This window comes from Mixophyes fleayi, chromosome 1, assembly GCF_038048845.1.
Source record: "Mixophyes fleayi isolate aMixFle1 chromosome 1, aMixFle1.hap1, whole genome shotgun sequence".
NCBI lineage: Eukaryota > Metazoa > Chordata > Amphibia > Anura > Limnodynastidae > Mixophyes > Mixophyes fleayi.
The window spans coordinates 401,751,114-401,768,040 of record NC_134402.1 but is presented as its reverse complement, the minus strand read 5'-3'; positions in this window follow the sequence as shown (position 1 = coordinate 401,768,040).

The following is a 16,927-nucleotide window of genomic DNA, read 5'->3' as shown; positions in this document are numbered from 1 at the left end:
GGTTGGTACAAATCCATTGAATACATTGTTAGAAAACATTGGTACAATTTAAAAATGATCAGGTTCTGTCACATTGTTTTCCAGTAAAACCTATTTTTAATCTATAGACGAGTCACAAGCTTAAAAGATAGGTTAGTTAAAGGCCCTAAAGTAGATAATCCTTCTACAGGAAAAATTAAAACAATGGGATTTCATAGGTGCGGCATATGTGTTGCTTGTAGAACAATTAAAAGTGACAAGAGTAAAATTCAAGAATTTGTGGTTAATAACCAAACTTACAAAATCAATCAGTTTATCACCTCCAATTCTTCTAACGTCATCAATTTTTTAGAGTGCAAATGCGGTCTTTATTATGTTGATAAAACTATACGTCCTTTAATAAAGCGTATATACAAACATTTGAGAAACATTAAGAAGAGTTATGAAGAAACATATGAAGAGTTACATATGGTTTCAGCCCAGTTTAAAAATAGACATAAATGTTCTGTTAATGATGTAAAAACTTTTATTGGTATATATTGGTATATATTGGTATATAAGTTTTTATATTTATTGATTGCAGTAGTAAATCCCTATTGGTTAATATTGGAGAGGATAACTTTCTGTCGCTCAGTAGATCATCATCATCATCATAAACAACATTTATTTATAAAGCACCAGCAAATTCTGTAGCGCTTTACAATTGGGAACAAACATTAATAAAGCAATACTGGGTAATACATACAGACAGAGAGTTAAGAGAACTCTGCTCGCAAGCTTACAATCTATGGGACAATGGGAGTTTGAAAAACATGGACACGTGCTACATCATATTATTATTATTATTATTATTATCATTTATTTGTTAGGCGCCACAAGGTATCCGCAGCGCCACACACAGTACTAACAGTAGACTATACAGGGTGAAACCATACAAAACAATGAACAAAAAGTACCAATACTTCAGAAACTCCGGCTAGTCATATGCAGTAAAGACGGAGTGGAAGAACAGGTATGGAGACAGGAGGGAAGGGTGCCCTGCTCATACGAGCTTACATCCTAAGGGAGGGTAAACAGACCAGGCACAAGAGGAGCCAGTTGAGGCAAGAGGAGAGAAGGGAGGATGAGCTAAAGGGAGGATATAGGGGTTAAGTAGATGGTTGGTAGGCTTTGAGGAAGAGGTGAGTTTTGAGTGCACGTTTGAAGGAGCACAGAGTAGGAGAGAGACGGATGGAACGAGGGAGGTCGTTCCAGAGAAGCGGGGCTGCACGGGAAACTTGGATTCTGGAGTGGGAAGAGGTGATAAGAGTGGAGGAGAGGCGGTGGTCGTTGGCCGAGCACAGGGAGCGGGCAGGAGTGTGAATGAAGAGGAGGTTAGAGATATAAGGGGCAGTAGAGTTGGAGAGAGCCTTGTAAGTGGTGGTGAGGAGTTTGAAAAGGATTCTGTAGGGGAAGGGGAGCCAGTGTAAGGCAAGGCAGAGAGGGGAGGCAGAGGATGAGCGGCGTGAGAGGAAGATGAGTCTTGCGGCCGCATTGAGTATAGAGCGGAGGGGGGAGAGACAGGAGTGGGGGAGGCCAGTGAGGAGGAGGTTACAATAATCGAGGTGGGAGATGATGAGTGCGTGGATGATAGTTTTGGTGGCATCCTGAGAGAGAAAAGGACGGATGCGGGCAATGTTACGTAGTTGGAAGCGACAGGCTTGGGCAAGGGAATGAATGTGGGGGGCAAAAGAGAGAGAGGAGTCGAGGGTGACACCCAGGTAGCAAAGTTGGGTGACAGAGGAGATGGTGGTGTTATTGACGACAATAGAGAGGTCATGGTGGGACATTCGACCATCATATTGCACATTCGACCAGCTAGAAGCAAAGGTAAAAAGTATTGAGTGGGCTGTGTGATCAGTCACACAGCAATGTTGGTCAGAGGGTTGTTGTCTTGTGTTAGCTGTGTAGAGGGTGGTAATTGGGTAATCTAGGGAGATTAAGATGCTGGTTGAGGAATATCATAAGCTTGTCTGAAGAGGTGGGTTTTCAGATCATTTTGAGTTTCTATAAATATACCACATTTTTGCCATTCATAACTATTTGCTTTGATGTCTATGCTCTTGGTAGTTACACAATTGTTTTTTGGTAAAATTACCTAAATGTTTATATGGTTATATGTCCGAACTTATAATATGTCTGCACTTCTTACCAATCTGTTAGAATGAATGATTATATATGCAGGTGTGTACAGGGCTGCAAGACGAATTCAGGGCCCCGGTACAGCAACTTGTTGAGCATGACAAAAAGATTTGCGCCGAAGCACAGCGACGTAGCTGTCCATCATTGAGGAGTGTCTAGCAGGTGAAAAGTGCTAGGCCACCCTACTACAGAAAACACTCTGCATTGCTGTGTACATCATTTGCAGAAGTGTGCAGTGCCCGCTCGCCGGAGCGTGACCTATGTCCCAGCAGTTCTGACTTTCAGGACAGCGGGACAGTGACCTCATAGTGCCTCTTAGTTGTGCCCTCATAGTAGATTCCCAGTTAATACTGTGGTAAATAGTCCTGCCCGCAATTTATAACATACCACATAGTAGAGTCCCCAGTTCATATTATACCACAGTAATGCCCCCAATTCATTTTATGCCACACATAAGTGTCCCAATTCATATTATACCTCACATAAGTGTCCACAATCACATTATGCCTCACATAAGTGCCCCCAATTCACATTCACAGGGGGGAATGCAATGGTAGAGGCCCACCAGAAGGAGTGTGGCCAGCCACTAGAGAGGCGCAACCAAACCATCAGAGATGGTGTGGTAAGCCCACAAAGGACATCTAGTTCCTTAATGTAGTATATAAACAATGCCGTGTGTATATAAAGAGTACACAGTCTTGGCATGTCCCTTAGATTGGGCAGAACAGTCACCAATAATCGGGATTGTCCCACTAGAATCAGAACATTTGACAGACTGTCCTGCTCTCTCCTACCTGTTCTTGTCACTTTCACCACCTGTGGCTGGTGGTTTCTTTAGTTGTGGCTTGTCTGAGTCCTGGAAAGTTGGGGGCCCTATTTGGAAAAAAAATGGGTACATTTAGAAAATTCCAACCAGCCCCGGTGTTAAATCAATAGCACCCACGATTAATAATTAGGCCTTCCTCCAGCCCCAGCATTAAAATAATAGTAATACCATTTAATAAATAAACCTATTTCCCTCCCTGCAAACAGCCCCAGCAATAAATTAATAGTAGGACAATAAATAAAAATAGCATTTCCCTATAGATTATAACTGCTGCTGCCTTACACCAATGTAGTGGTAATGTACTATAGGTACCATCCACTAGTCCATGTCAGGGTTTTTAACAGTATCCGAACTGCTCAAATGGAATCAAATACAAATAGTAATAACCCCCTGGCGCTTCACATTACAATTCAAGGTACAAAAATATCTGAATAAATTCATTCTCAATGAAAAGTATGGTCATTCAAAAAAATGAAACTGTAGTTATTAAATTAAGATTAAAACAACAATATATATGCTTCTCTAATCAGTTCTCAGTCCATCAACACTCGTCAGTGTTGTAATCAAGGTCTTTGATTAGATAGGTATATCCATATATAGATGCGTGAGTACTCACATGAACCTTTCTAAAATATTGCCTCCGTGAAGTTATGAAGACAGTATAAACTACAATAATCTCCTGGGACAGAGAACAATCTTGTTAGCCTTCTGGTCAGTCTGTCTCCTGAGACCGCTGGATACATGCGGTATGTCCTTCCTGGTTATTGGCCAATAACCAGGAAGGACGTCCCGCATCCACGTATCCATGTATCTACGCAGTACTTCTAATGGAGAAATTGCATTTCACAGCTTGACAGAATGTTTACCTAGACATACCAATATCTGTGACACGGGCACTAGGAGTCTTTGCCCAGGATATCACCAGATGTAGTCTTACCAGAGTAGTGTATGCACACATTGGTCTTCTGGTAGCAAGGTGACTAGCGGAACAGGAGAATCAGCAGATGGTGAGAGGATGCTAGAGGAAAGTCTATGACTAGCAGCAACAGGTTATGGGTTAAACAATATGAACACGAGGATCTTGATGGACGTGAAGACGTGAGGAAAGTCAGTGATCTGCGTACAGCAAGTTGTACCACTGCTATAGTGAGAGGAATGTCCAGGGATAGATAGGAGGTAGTGAAGTCAGTGGTCTGCGTACAGCAAGTTGTACCACTTCTTGTAGTGATGGGACTGGTTCCAGGTGCAAATAGGTAACGGGGAAGTCAGTGGTCTGCGTATAGCGAGTTGTACCACTGTTTATAGTGAGGAAACTTGTAACTGGTGCCAATAGGAAACAGGGAGTCAGTGGTCTGCGTTCAGCAAGTTGTACCACTGCATATATAGGTGTGGATAGGCACTAGGGTAGATGAGTGGAGCATCAAAGGTAACACGGAGAGCACAAGGAACTTGATTCCAATGGTCTATATAATACAATAGCAAATGACTAGCGCTGCTTGAAGATACAAAGTCACTACTGAGATCCAGGTCATATGAGACAAAATCAATAGCATCTATAACTTCGTGAGATAGAGGACTCCGTAGATGAGCAGAACACAGTCCAAGCGGATATGCAATAAACTGGTAAAGTCAATAAAAGATAAGCATACCGCGATTCAGTTGAGCAGGCTGTCACGAGAGAAACACAGGGATAGCTGAGCGGCTGAACGCCGACATGAGTAGAGACCACAGGAGAGTGGTAGCGGTAATCCGTGTCTGTGAAGCACACAGACAGAGAACATAACACGAGTGGAGCAATGATGATTCTTGCGGAGGTCAGCAGGAATAGTAGACACGAAGAAACACAGGAGAGTTGAAGCGGTCTGGCAACCGGCAATGCAGTAGTCAGGAATCAGCTAGGACTGAAGACACGATGAACACAGGAACACCTTCAGAGACTCACAGGGAATGAGACTCCAAGATCAGGCAACAAGGTAATGACCACAGGTGCTTTAAATAGGGAGTGTTGCCTGATCAATTAACTAAAAGCAACAGGTCTGAAGGGTTCATAGAGGCTGCGCATGCGCAGACCATCAGGATGGCGGGCGGCCACGGTTCCTAACAACGGGAGAAAAGGCACTCACAGTCCGGTGAGTGACAATCTGCCTATATTTTAACAGCAAACTGAGGATTGACTACTTCTCATACATATTTTGGTGATCTCAGTTGAGCTGGCCACTCACTTTAATTTTCCATAAACTTCAGCTGTTTTCAGTGTAATTTATTCACAGTGTGACTCTCACAACAATCTCTATCTGTGTGAATAGCTGCTTTCATGCACATATATACTTTATATACTGATATATTTATACCTTGTGCATACACCTTCGCCCTGGTTATGGAAAGGTCATTAAGTAATTATGTATCTTTTCTTTTATATGTTTATTTGCATTTAATGATGTAATTTGTTATTTGTTTTTAAGAAAATTGATATTACATTTGTGTAAGATTTTTCTGCCATACTCAATTCTAGTGTAAATGCTAAGTTTCATTTTTTGACCTGTTGAAAATCATGACTTTTGGCGCCCCATCTGTTTGCTTTAGATTGTGGTCAAGTAGGGGACTTGGCATATGCTCATTTTGGGTAGCGACAGTAATATAACTTATACAGTATACACACCATAAAAGATATTAATTTTCTTCAACCTTTTTTTTTTTTAGCACCTAGGAGTTTCCTTTGTCATAACAGTGAAAATAGGTCTATGACATCACTAGCAGTCAGTTTCTCAGCTTTGTAAATTACCCTTTTTGGCTTACGCAGTTTAGACAGGAAACAAACCAACTATAGTAAAAAAGGAGAGTGAAGGAGAGGCAAAACATGCAATCAGAGAAAATTAAAGCCAGGAAAACTGAATCTCTGACTATATAATAACAATTTAATACATTTAAACTTATGCTCTTAAACATATTTGACATTATTTCTTGAAATCATTTCACTGTATCACTATTAGATACATTACTTACCAATGCATTAGTTAAACATCTAGAATCCATATATTTTCCAGTATGCTGTTATTTGTGTCATGCTGGGGCACTGATAACTATAAGCATTAATATTTCTACATAAGTACTTCTATTTTATAGCAAACATGACTCTTTTATCAATATAACAAGATGTTATATGCCATTAGAGATAATTGTGGTTCCCATTTACACAAAATAATATTAACTTTAGTAGTCAATACTTAAATAACCATTAAGTTCAGTTTCTTTGGGCAAGGTTTACAGAGTATTATATTGCACACATAAGTAACAAATTAAGCCTATATATAGAACTTTATATCTTCTTCAAAGGAGAAAATACAGTGGGCCTGATTCATGTTCATACAGCCTGAACACAAATTGTGTTTTAAAAAACAAGCACGGCACTTGAGGGTAGTTATAACCATATTCAATCCAAGCAGATCTCAAGATACTTTTCAATTTCAATCTGGGTGTAAGTACGCTCTCCCTAAATGTTACTTGCTGTATGTTAACAGATAGAGCACAGTGTAGGATATACACATGCATATGTGTGATATAAAGTCCAATCAGAAAGCACACAAAAACAAAAGTAAAATAAATGAACAATTCATAATACTATAATCAGTAATAAAAATATCTGTTTCAAAAAAATATTGAAACTTTTTTTTTTACATTAAATGCATAAATCAGGATATTCTTAATGTGTACTGTACGCACAATGCAGTTTTATATTCTCTCTTACTTGCATACCAATGTACTTTGCTATTTAGTCGCACATATACATGTAGATTTTAATACAAAGACTATGCCATGACAGTCCTCACTATTAGTCAGCACTTACACCTGCCCTGTAGCTGGTGTAAATGGTACAGCTAAAAAATCCCTGTACTTTTGAGAAACCCAGAACTTGAATCGTCCGCATTTGTATTAGACACATTAGACATGCTCTTACTGTACATTGCTCAAACTTGCCAACTTTTCCTTGTTGGCTTCAGGGAGGTCCTGGGAGAGGTGGGCGTGCGAGGGCGGACTTTAACGAATCGCATCATTTTGGTCCCATCCCCTAAACGATTGTCACAATTTTGGGAAATTACAGCAGGGGCCACCACTTATCTATTGCAGGGGCGAGAATCGGGAGGTTGCCCTGCTCTCCCGGGTGGTCTCCCAGAAATGCGGGAGTCTCCCGGACATTGCGGGAGAGTAGGCAACTATGCGTTAAAGAAAAGCAGCTAATGAATCTCTGGAGACTGAAGTGTCTTTTACATTTCTGTCTCCATTGAGTCATGTTACCTTACCTGTCAGTCTTTGATTAAATCTTTGTCTCCATGAAAATGGCCACCTCCATAGACATCAATACATGGACATAGGACACAATTTCTGAACTGTGTCATCATGCCACAGATTGCGAAGCCAACCACGTCTTGTACTGGCTCAGCATCAGAGAGAATGCCAGACTATTCAGGGAATGAGGGAGATCACCCTTATTACAGGGAGTCTCCCGGACATTGAGGGAAAGTTGGCAAGTATGACATTGCTTAAGTTATTACACCACTTCCCACCCACAAACAGAAAGAGGAATGGGTGTATGCACGTCGTCAGTGTGCAGTAAGGACCTGCTAAGCTCAAGCAAAAGTAGCAATGTCCAATTAATGCTTTGGCCATTTTCAGTAGTATCAGCTACAGGTCTGGTGTAAGTGCCAATAACTTGTGATGATTATTGCATAAGAATCAGGAGCAACTGTAAAAAGGCATTTTCTGTACAGGACACATAATTAACATCATAATAAATGTAATATATGAGGGGTTGAAATAAAAGAAGAAACTTTTTTTATGTTTTGTCTTTAATTTTTGTCATAAATTTTAACTAATATTATTATTAACAGATGACAATCATTAAAAGTAATTTTTTTCTGTGCGTTCTTTTGGGACTTTATATTCCACATATGTGTTGGACTTATCCTGCAGTGTATTGTCTTTAAGAGCAGAGCGGACCTAGACCCGTATTCACACTAGAGACGTTTCTTCTGTTCTGCTCCTAGCGATATGCGTATGGCCTAAGTACGTGTTTTTTTTGTTTTTTTTTATAAACGCACATTATGTTCGTTTTTCATTTGTTAGTGAATGAAGCACTTATTGTTCAGTTATGAAGAAACATTAGAATTTAAGTATTTTCAAAATCTATAATATATTCATGGTGTAGTCTTTCAGGTATAAATAAAGTTTCAAAATAATAATAAAAAAAACAGTTTCAAAACAAATAAATTGAAGACACTCAGCCATCTCTATACCAACCACACTATAGATAGATCTTGGCAGTGTGGTTTTGGGGGGTGATAGATTTACTCATCTGACTATATTAGGCTTATCTATGATTTTTTGACTGAAATGTGTGATGTCATTAATGCTCCATGTGACACAACAAAATGAGACTATGTTGACCAATGACATATTGCTATAAGCATACCTCCCAACATTTAGGGGGGAATTCAATTTCACCCGAATTAGCACGGCGTTACAGTTATTACGGTAATTTTAACCTGACTTTCTGCTCACAGATCAGAGACCTGCGAGCAAAATGCCAGCGTTGAAACTACCGTAATAACAGTAATTAAGTGCATTATTACTGTAATAACAGTAATAATGCACAGGCCGCGTTACTTTTACCAGTAGTTCAGCCAATTGAATTCCCCCCTTAGAGTCCCGAAAGCAGGAGAAAATAAGCCACGTCCCCATTCAGCCCAATCTCCGCTCTACCTATCTCCATGATAACACCACAGAGTTCTGATTTGTATATAGCAGGGGTCGCTCTTGTGTTCTGCGCATGCGCTGTATGGGGACTGGACGGTGATTGGGACGTCACCGTAAGTCAGTTTTGGAGTACATACCTCCCAACTGTGCTGATTCCAGCGGGACAGTCTTACTGAAACCGGGACTATCCCGTTGGAGTCAGGACAGTTGGGATGTATGCTATAATATTTGGAAAAAGAATTAAAAGTAAATATGCAAGCCTGAAATTCAGCTGGCTTTGGATTTTGGAACACATTGCCTTATACGACAGCAATTACATTTTAGATTGTGCTCTCTTCTTTTCCGAGTTCAATTAACTTTTGTTGACTGACATCTGTCACCTTATCCACTACGTTTTATAAGTGTGCTAACATTCACCTTATTTTCTCTGTGGAGCCTAACAAATCATGATTTAATATAAAAACAACACATACAATTATGAAACTCCATTTGTTACTGTAAGTGCTGCACCATTATCTATATCTAGAAATATCTAACAGCCTTTATTTGTTTTTTTGTACGTCTGTTTGTAAAAACTACATTAGCACTGGAGGTCAAAACATCATTTCAGGACTCAATTATATATACTGGATAAGCTTAAATAGATTCTTTAAAAGTATTGTCAAACTAAAATGATAAAGAACAAAATGCTGTAAAATATAGAGATTAGATATAGACAACACTCAGTATGTGTTTCTCCTAGGCACAAAGGCACACAAGGATGATAGTGGTAGAACATTTGGAAAATGTTGTCAGAATTAAAGTAGCAAAAGTGAAAATAAAAGCATTAAAAATGTTATACACTGTAAAAAAATGTAGAGTTGGATGCACGAGTGATAAAGCGCTTTTACGTCATATGTTATGTCGGAAGCATCTCAAGTTGTGTCCAGCTGTACATCACCAGTATGTGTGTCAGGTTTACACCAGGAACAACTAGTGTGCACACACTGATAGCATACAGACAGCGTAATGATGTGGTTGACAGTGTTAGTAGTAAACACTACTTCATGTAATACAGCAACCATACTAATGAAGTAAGTACTAACAGCTAGAAAGATAAATCAGCCAATCAGGAGTGGCTAGTGCTGCTGATTGTCATTATCCTCATCATTGCATCTCGTTGCACCAGCTCACCAGCACCCATAAGTCATACGCTCTATAACAGATGTTTATGCATCTGCATCCAGGTCTACTTTAGTTCCAATTAAATAAATATGCCCTTACTTTACTCAATCAGCTCTATCTGTTTAGCCATCTGTCTTTATTATAATTATTATAATATATATATATATATATAACATTATATATAGATATATATATATATATATATATAATATAATATATATATATATATATAATATAATATATATATTTATTATATATATATATATATATATATATATATATATATATATATATATATATATATAGAAATTATAAGATACAACAGTTGGCACTTGTAACAAATCACCAATAGTCCAGTATAAAGTCTATATTCTTCTCAATAGACACTTCCCATGTGCAGGCGGCTGCCAATCCTCTTTACCAAGCGGTGTAGCATGGAAATAACCTATAAAAGAAAAATGGAGGAGGAGGCGCACAATAGTGTAGTATATTGGTATAATATTGGGATCACACAAGAACCCACAGTAGGACCGGAAACACCAGTGGAGAGGAAACCAGGAAACAAAAACTGTTTGCATTGATGCAAGTGGGGCAGAAAAAAAATTGAATATTGAAGCTATCAGCTGATATAATGCAATATACTACAATATAGTGCAGTATAACTCACTGAATTATATCGCAGAATCAATTTGCTGAAATTCAGAGGTGTGAAGAAGACACCTTAAACTCCAAATAGTGGGAGATCCGGAGTTGGGCTCTTACAAATAGAGAAAATTATTGATCCTTGGGTTACATCCCCTTTAATATTTGGAAAAAATGTCAGTTATTAATAAGCCAGGATTGCAAGGCACTGTGTACAACAGTGCATTATTTGAACTGTCTGCATTTTGTATAACTAAACAGCAAAAACTTTTCTAAGTGTTCATCATAACACAATACTTAAATAGATGAATCTGACATTTGTTTAAGATGTAATCGTACAAAAGACTTAATCACTGAGTCATGCCAAATCCTTCATTAAAACCTTAGAGGACCATTCAAGGATGTATTTCATTAGATTAGCATCCGTTCTACAGTGCAAAAGTGTAATTTGCTTCAGAATGGTAAAAAAAATGCCTCTTGAAGGTAACTAAAGTGAAATGAACATAGCAATAATAATAATGTATTATCTCTTCAAAAGTAAGGTAAAAAACCCGAAATTATGATATGCGTAATAAAGTTTTAATAATGTCCAATAAACAATGTTTAAATTACTATATTTAGAATATTTTAGAGATTTACTGGTAAATGAATATTAGCTAATGGTGTATCTGTTCATTTGAAAACCATTTAGTTTGTGGTTCCAGTGCATCATCTTCCAAATACATTGGTACAGATGTAGTGAGAGTTTAAAGAATATTTAATGTGTGCCAAAATTATTACATGACACTGTTAATATATATTATGATTCTCCTTTGCAATTTTATACTGTTACACTCAACAAGTCATGCTTTGCCTTTAACAACCATGACTGACAGCTTGATGGACTCTTATTGTCAACCGTCACCAATGAACTTTTCCATCAGGGAAATGACTTGTCTTTATAAATATTGTACTGTACTACAATGACATCCATACGTGGCAGACATGGGGCATCTACCACATATGGATATTGTTCAGAAAACCTTCTAGCATAATGCTTGATTACGGTTCCTGGAATCTGACATCATCCTACAGTGTTTCACCTTCTATCATCTTCCAAACGGCCGACACCATGTGTTAGACCAGTAAGTCCATGACATGCATCTTGTGTGGACACTGCTGGCCACCATACTTTTTTTTATCCCCAATGCATAGAGCTACAATTTCAGTCACACACATGCTTCCTGGTAACTGTCACTATAGAATAATAATTGGGGTTTTATTCACACTGACCAACTTACTATTTCAAGGGACCGTAGAGTAGAGGTGTAGAGTATTTAAGCAGATTAAAAATCTTTCAGGTGCCAACAGTAAACATTACTCTGCCCATAAAATATCTCACTGCTAAAAATAGGGTTTATTTTACTGTGCAGGAAAAGAAGAACATGGAATTTTAAGTATAGTGTAAGTGCCTGGAGTGGGGGTGAGCAAGACCAATGTATTAACAGTAAAGGCATGTACATGTAAATGTGGAACTCCCTTGGAGATTTGGTCTTCACATATACCTCTTAGGAGATATAAATCTTGCAGCTCCATGAGCCGTGGACTAAAGATATGAACTGATGATGATGATGATCAATATGTGTTTTCACCCATAAATAAACATGTACCAGCACCAAAGACCTAACCAATAAATGTCTTTGTCAGGCTGGGCTGGACACACTATAACAGGGAGATCTGCAGCATGGGGTCCTATTGTCATAATGTGAAACCTGCTCCAACCTGGCCAGCATTGAATTCCCTTGAAGAATTGGGACCACAAAAAAATACAGGTTCACTTAAAGAAAAACAGTCCCATGCTTAAAAACATTGACATTGGGACTGCTTCTGATTCCCGTAGGGTGATAGGGGTGCTGTAATGTGTTAAAAGTGGTAAATCATTACTTAAATTTGTAGAACTGCAAGTTTTTGCAAACCCTGGCAGCCATTATCATCTTGGGTATGCTAGCACTTATAGTGCATGGCCCCCTGGAACACTCATAAGTAATAGGAAACAAACACGCATAGACCATATAAAAAAAAACGTAATTTTTTTTTTTTAAAAAAAGGCTCAACCCATATATATATATATATATATATATGTATATATATATATATATATATATATATATATATATATATATATATATGTGTGTGTGTGTGTATATATATATATATATATATATATATATGAAATCTAAATAAAGCTTAGAGGCAGGCTTCAGTAATTACTTTAGTAATGATTAGTAAAATATTTTATTCTTAATCCTATGCCATCTAGCTAACTTTCAATTTATATATAATACCCAGTACTATATTACCCCTCAATTAAACTATACAACTATAAAATATAATATATTTAAACAAAGTATTAATATGTATCATTTATTTATTTATTTATTTATAATTAGCTGAACACCTAGTGTCACTAGGACTCACCGTTCAGCCGCAATGCTGTTGCACTGTGCTGTACAAGTGGTTTAGTATGTTAATGCATCCGCGTTCATCCGTGGAGGTGTTGGGGAGTTACCAGAAAACTGGAAAACCCCCCTGCGTGCACGCCTGGCTTTAGATAGAGGAAATCAATTATGGGAAGACACACCCTAAAGCCCTTTACCTAAACGCTCAAGTAGCACAAATGATAGCTTTAGATATGACACCTTTCCAGCTTGTTCGATGTGCATCATTTCCAGAATTGATGGCTTGCGCAGACCGAAGGTGGCAAGTACCTAGTCTCTGTTATCTTTCAAACAAAGTAGTACCTGCTTTGTACACTGACACAAGTAAATATAAAAAAAACATATGCATAGATAATTTCTAAGCACCCTTAATAGTTTTAACTGAGTGTGCGGTGTACCTGCTGTTCCTGCAGTGATTGTAGATGGGTGTTAGGAAATGGGTGGCGTGAATCAGAGCTTCAGATCCAGCGAAACAGAATGAAACAAAGCATATCACAATTTACACATAGAAGAAAAAAGTTTCAGCTCTCTGCAAACTGTGACACAAAACTCAAATTGACACAAATTGCGACAAACAGAATTGCTAGCGATTTATACAACCCTACTGAATTATGATTGGATTAAGGTTTGAAGTTTATAGACGTACAGTATATCTTCTTTTACCATATATATATATATATATATATATATATATATATATATATATACACAACTTTTCTCTGTTACTGCTAACCAAAGTAACTCCAGCAAGGTTGAACAAGGATAACAAATGTAAGAGTACAGTTCCAAAACTAATGTAACAAGAAAAAAAAGATCTAATGTTGTACTAAACTGATGTGCCAATAATTGTGAATCAGCTTATTGTTTCCTTTTCTCGGATTCAGCAATACTTACTCATTATGTTACAACTGTAGTACCCAATATACTGCAATTAATGTTAGCTACATGGGAAACTCATTTTATTGTTTTCCAGAATAATGCTGAATCAAAATTATATAGCTTTGTAAACTGTATCATATTTTATACTTGTCTAAATATTTAAAATTAAATGTTTTTTTACATTACATAGTGGAAAATAGTTTTGTGACCGCACATGAAACATCCATAGCCATTCTGTTTTCTAAATTTGCATATTTTTTGTTCTGATTTAAAACATTTCCATTTAAAACAAAAGTTACAATATATAAAGAGCTACTTGTAAGATTCACACACATATCTGCAAATGTCTACTAGAACAGAAGAGAAAAATCTGTTATAGCGGGGAAGAATGTTTTCTTTGCCCACTAGACCTTCTGTGGAGCAGCATAATCCCCACAAAATTAAACCGATGCCCCAAAAGTTACTTGCCAAAAGTGAAGCATCCAGCAAGTTCCCCAACGTCCATTGCTCACAACAGCACCCTGCAGTCCTGCATGGAGGACAACGTGCTACCTGTTTTAAATAAAATGGGGTTGGCAGGAGCGAGCTGGTCTTTTATCGGACAGGCAGAGTGTTATTCACCAGTGGGAGAATGCAGAAGTCAGGTGAGCAGCAGTGGGTGTACAGTAGGGGACCCATCGAGCCTGAATGCTGGCCTCAACGTAGGCAACCTTTGAGGACTGGGGTATATTTGAATTTCTGGATTTGTGAGGAATTATTTACTGAATGTGAGCAAATTCTGCGGCATGGTGCTAAGCACCTATATTCTATATTGGGATATCATCAAGGACATAAAAATACATTTGTGAGCCCCATAGAATAACTTTGGAGGGACTCCATGTATTGCCCAAATACTCACATTTATCTTTCACCCCTGCTACTATGATTATGTCTTTGGATGTCATAGACTACTTTTCAGACAATGTATCTATATAGATGCCCGCATTGATTTATGCATTTGGATTTTACCAGCTAAATGATCTTTGGCTCCAGTTGATGGATAAACCTTGCTAGATATTAAGGAATTAGGGCATTACATATGAAATACAGAATACAAAATTAGTGCTAAAATTTGAGTTCTCATCATCACCATTTATTTATATAGCGCCACTAACTCCACAGCACTGTACAGAGAACACACTCACATCAGTCCCTGCCGCATTGGCGCTTACAGTCTAAATACCTTAACATATACACAGACTAGGGTCAATTTTGATAGCAGCCAACTAACCTACTAGTATGTTTTTGGAGTGTGGGAGGGAACCGGAGCACCCGGAGGAAACCCACGCAAACTCCTCATAGATAAGGCCACGGTCGGGAACTCATGACCCCAGCGCTGTGAAGCAGAAGTGCTAACCACTAAGCCACTGTGCTGCCCAATGTTCCCAGGACAGCCACAATATTGGATACTCGAAAGTAGGAGTGTAGGAGATGCAGTGAGAATTCAGGCACTGGATCCATGTGAGTTAACAGTGGTGGTGGGGTGAAATATGCATCTGAATTAACGGGCGGTGAAGGATAGTTTTGTTTATGTATCATGTGTCAATTTTTTTTGTACATTTGGGATGACTAGGCGAAATGCACATGATTTATGCAACAAAGTGCAAAGAATTAGATTTTGTTTTGTGGACAGGATAATATATTTATCTTGATTGCCCATGAGAATGCTTAAAAGAAAACACATAGAGATAACAAAAACAGTTGGTGTGCGTACGGTAGTCTGTGTTTTTGAGTATGTATATGACATAATTAACAGTGTCCAATTTCAGGGAAGACACTCTTAGTTTGGTGTTCTTGGTGGAAAACCATGCCCTATTATCAGGTCTCACTACACATTCTTTTTCACTTACTGCATTCAGCATTTTACTAAAGGTCAACTTAATTAGGTCTAGAGATCCCACTTGCATGCCTGTAGCCTGTAGAGGGCCTCTATGTTCTTCAATCCATTGACTTCAGCTTTGTCCTTCACAGCCCATCTTTTCAAAACTACGCGACTTGCAGGATCATCGTCTGTCTCTGATAACTAGCCCACCCAAGTGATTCTCTCCTGGCAGCAACTAGCACCATGACAGAAAGATGATTACCATGGTAGTATTAAACAGGAAAACAACAGATGTATGTATTTAACTTCATTTGTATTTGTATGTGTATTTTGCATTTGTATTTAATTACATTTTAAATGTTACTTTCACGTTTAATAATAACTGTCAAGACACTTTCCTCTTGTGTATATGACAATTAATTTTATTTTTGTATCGTCAATATTTACTAATAAGACTGTTAAGCCATATCTTTATGCTATCTCTAAGTAATCATGGAACGTAAGTTTATAAACTTGTTATGCTTAATATACATCTGGTACAAATGCTACTGTGCTTGAGCTAAATGCATCTTAAGATGTGTCCAACTGAACATATACACGGTAGCTTGGTGGTTAGCACTTCTGCCTCACACCATTGGGGTCATGAGTTTGATTCCCTACCAAGGCCTTATCTGTGTGGAGTTTGTATGTTCTCCCTATGTTTGTGTGGGTTTCCTCCGGGTGCTCCGGTTTCCTCCCACACTCCAAAAACATATTGGTATGTTAATTGGCTGCTATTAAAATTGCCCTTAGTCTCTCTCGATCTGTGTGTGTGTGTGTGTTAGGGGATTTAGATTGTAAGCTCCAATGGGGCAGGGACTGATGTGAATAAGTTAACTGTGCAGAGGTGCGGAATTATTGGCGCTATATAATAGATGATGATGTTATACAGTATAAGTTTTTTATGTTCTTCTTTTCCTATTTACATTCACTTGTCTCTACCTTTAAATGGACCCAACTCTATCTATGCAGCAGAAACTCATAAAGAGGTGACAGATGGAACATTAGTGAATTTGGGAGGAGTACCATAGATAATGAAGAAAGGTGTTTTTCGGATGTGGATGTTATGACTTAACTGCCCAGGGAAGCAGACCCAACCAGTCATTATGGTGAACAGAGACATACATT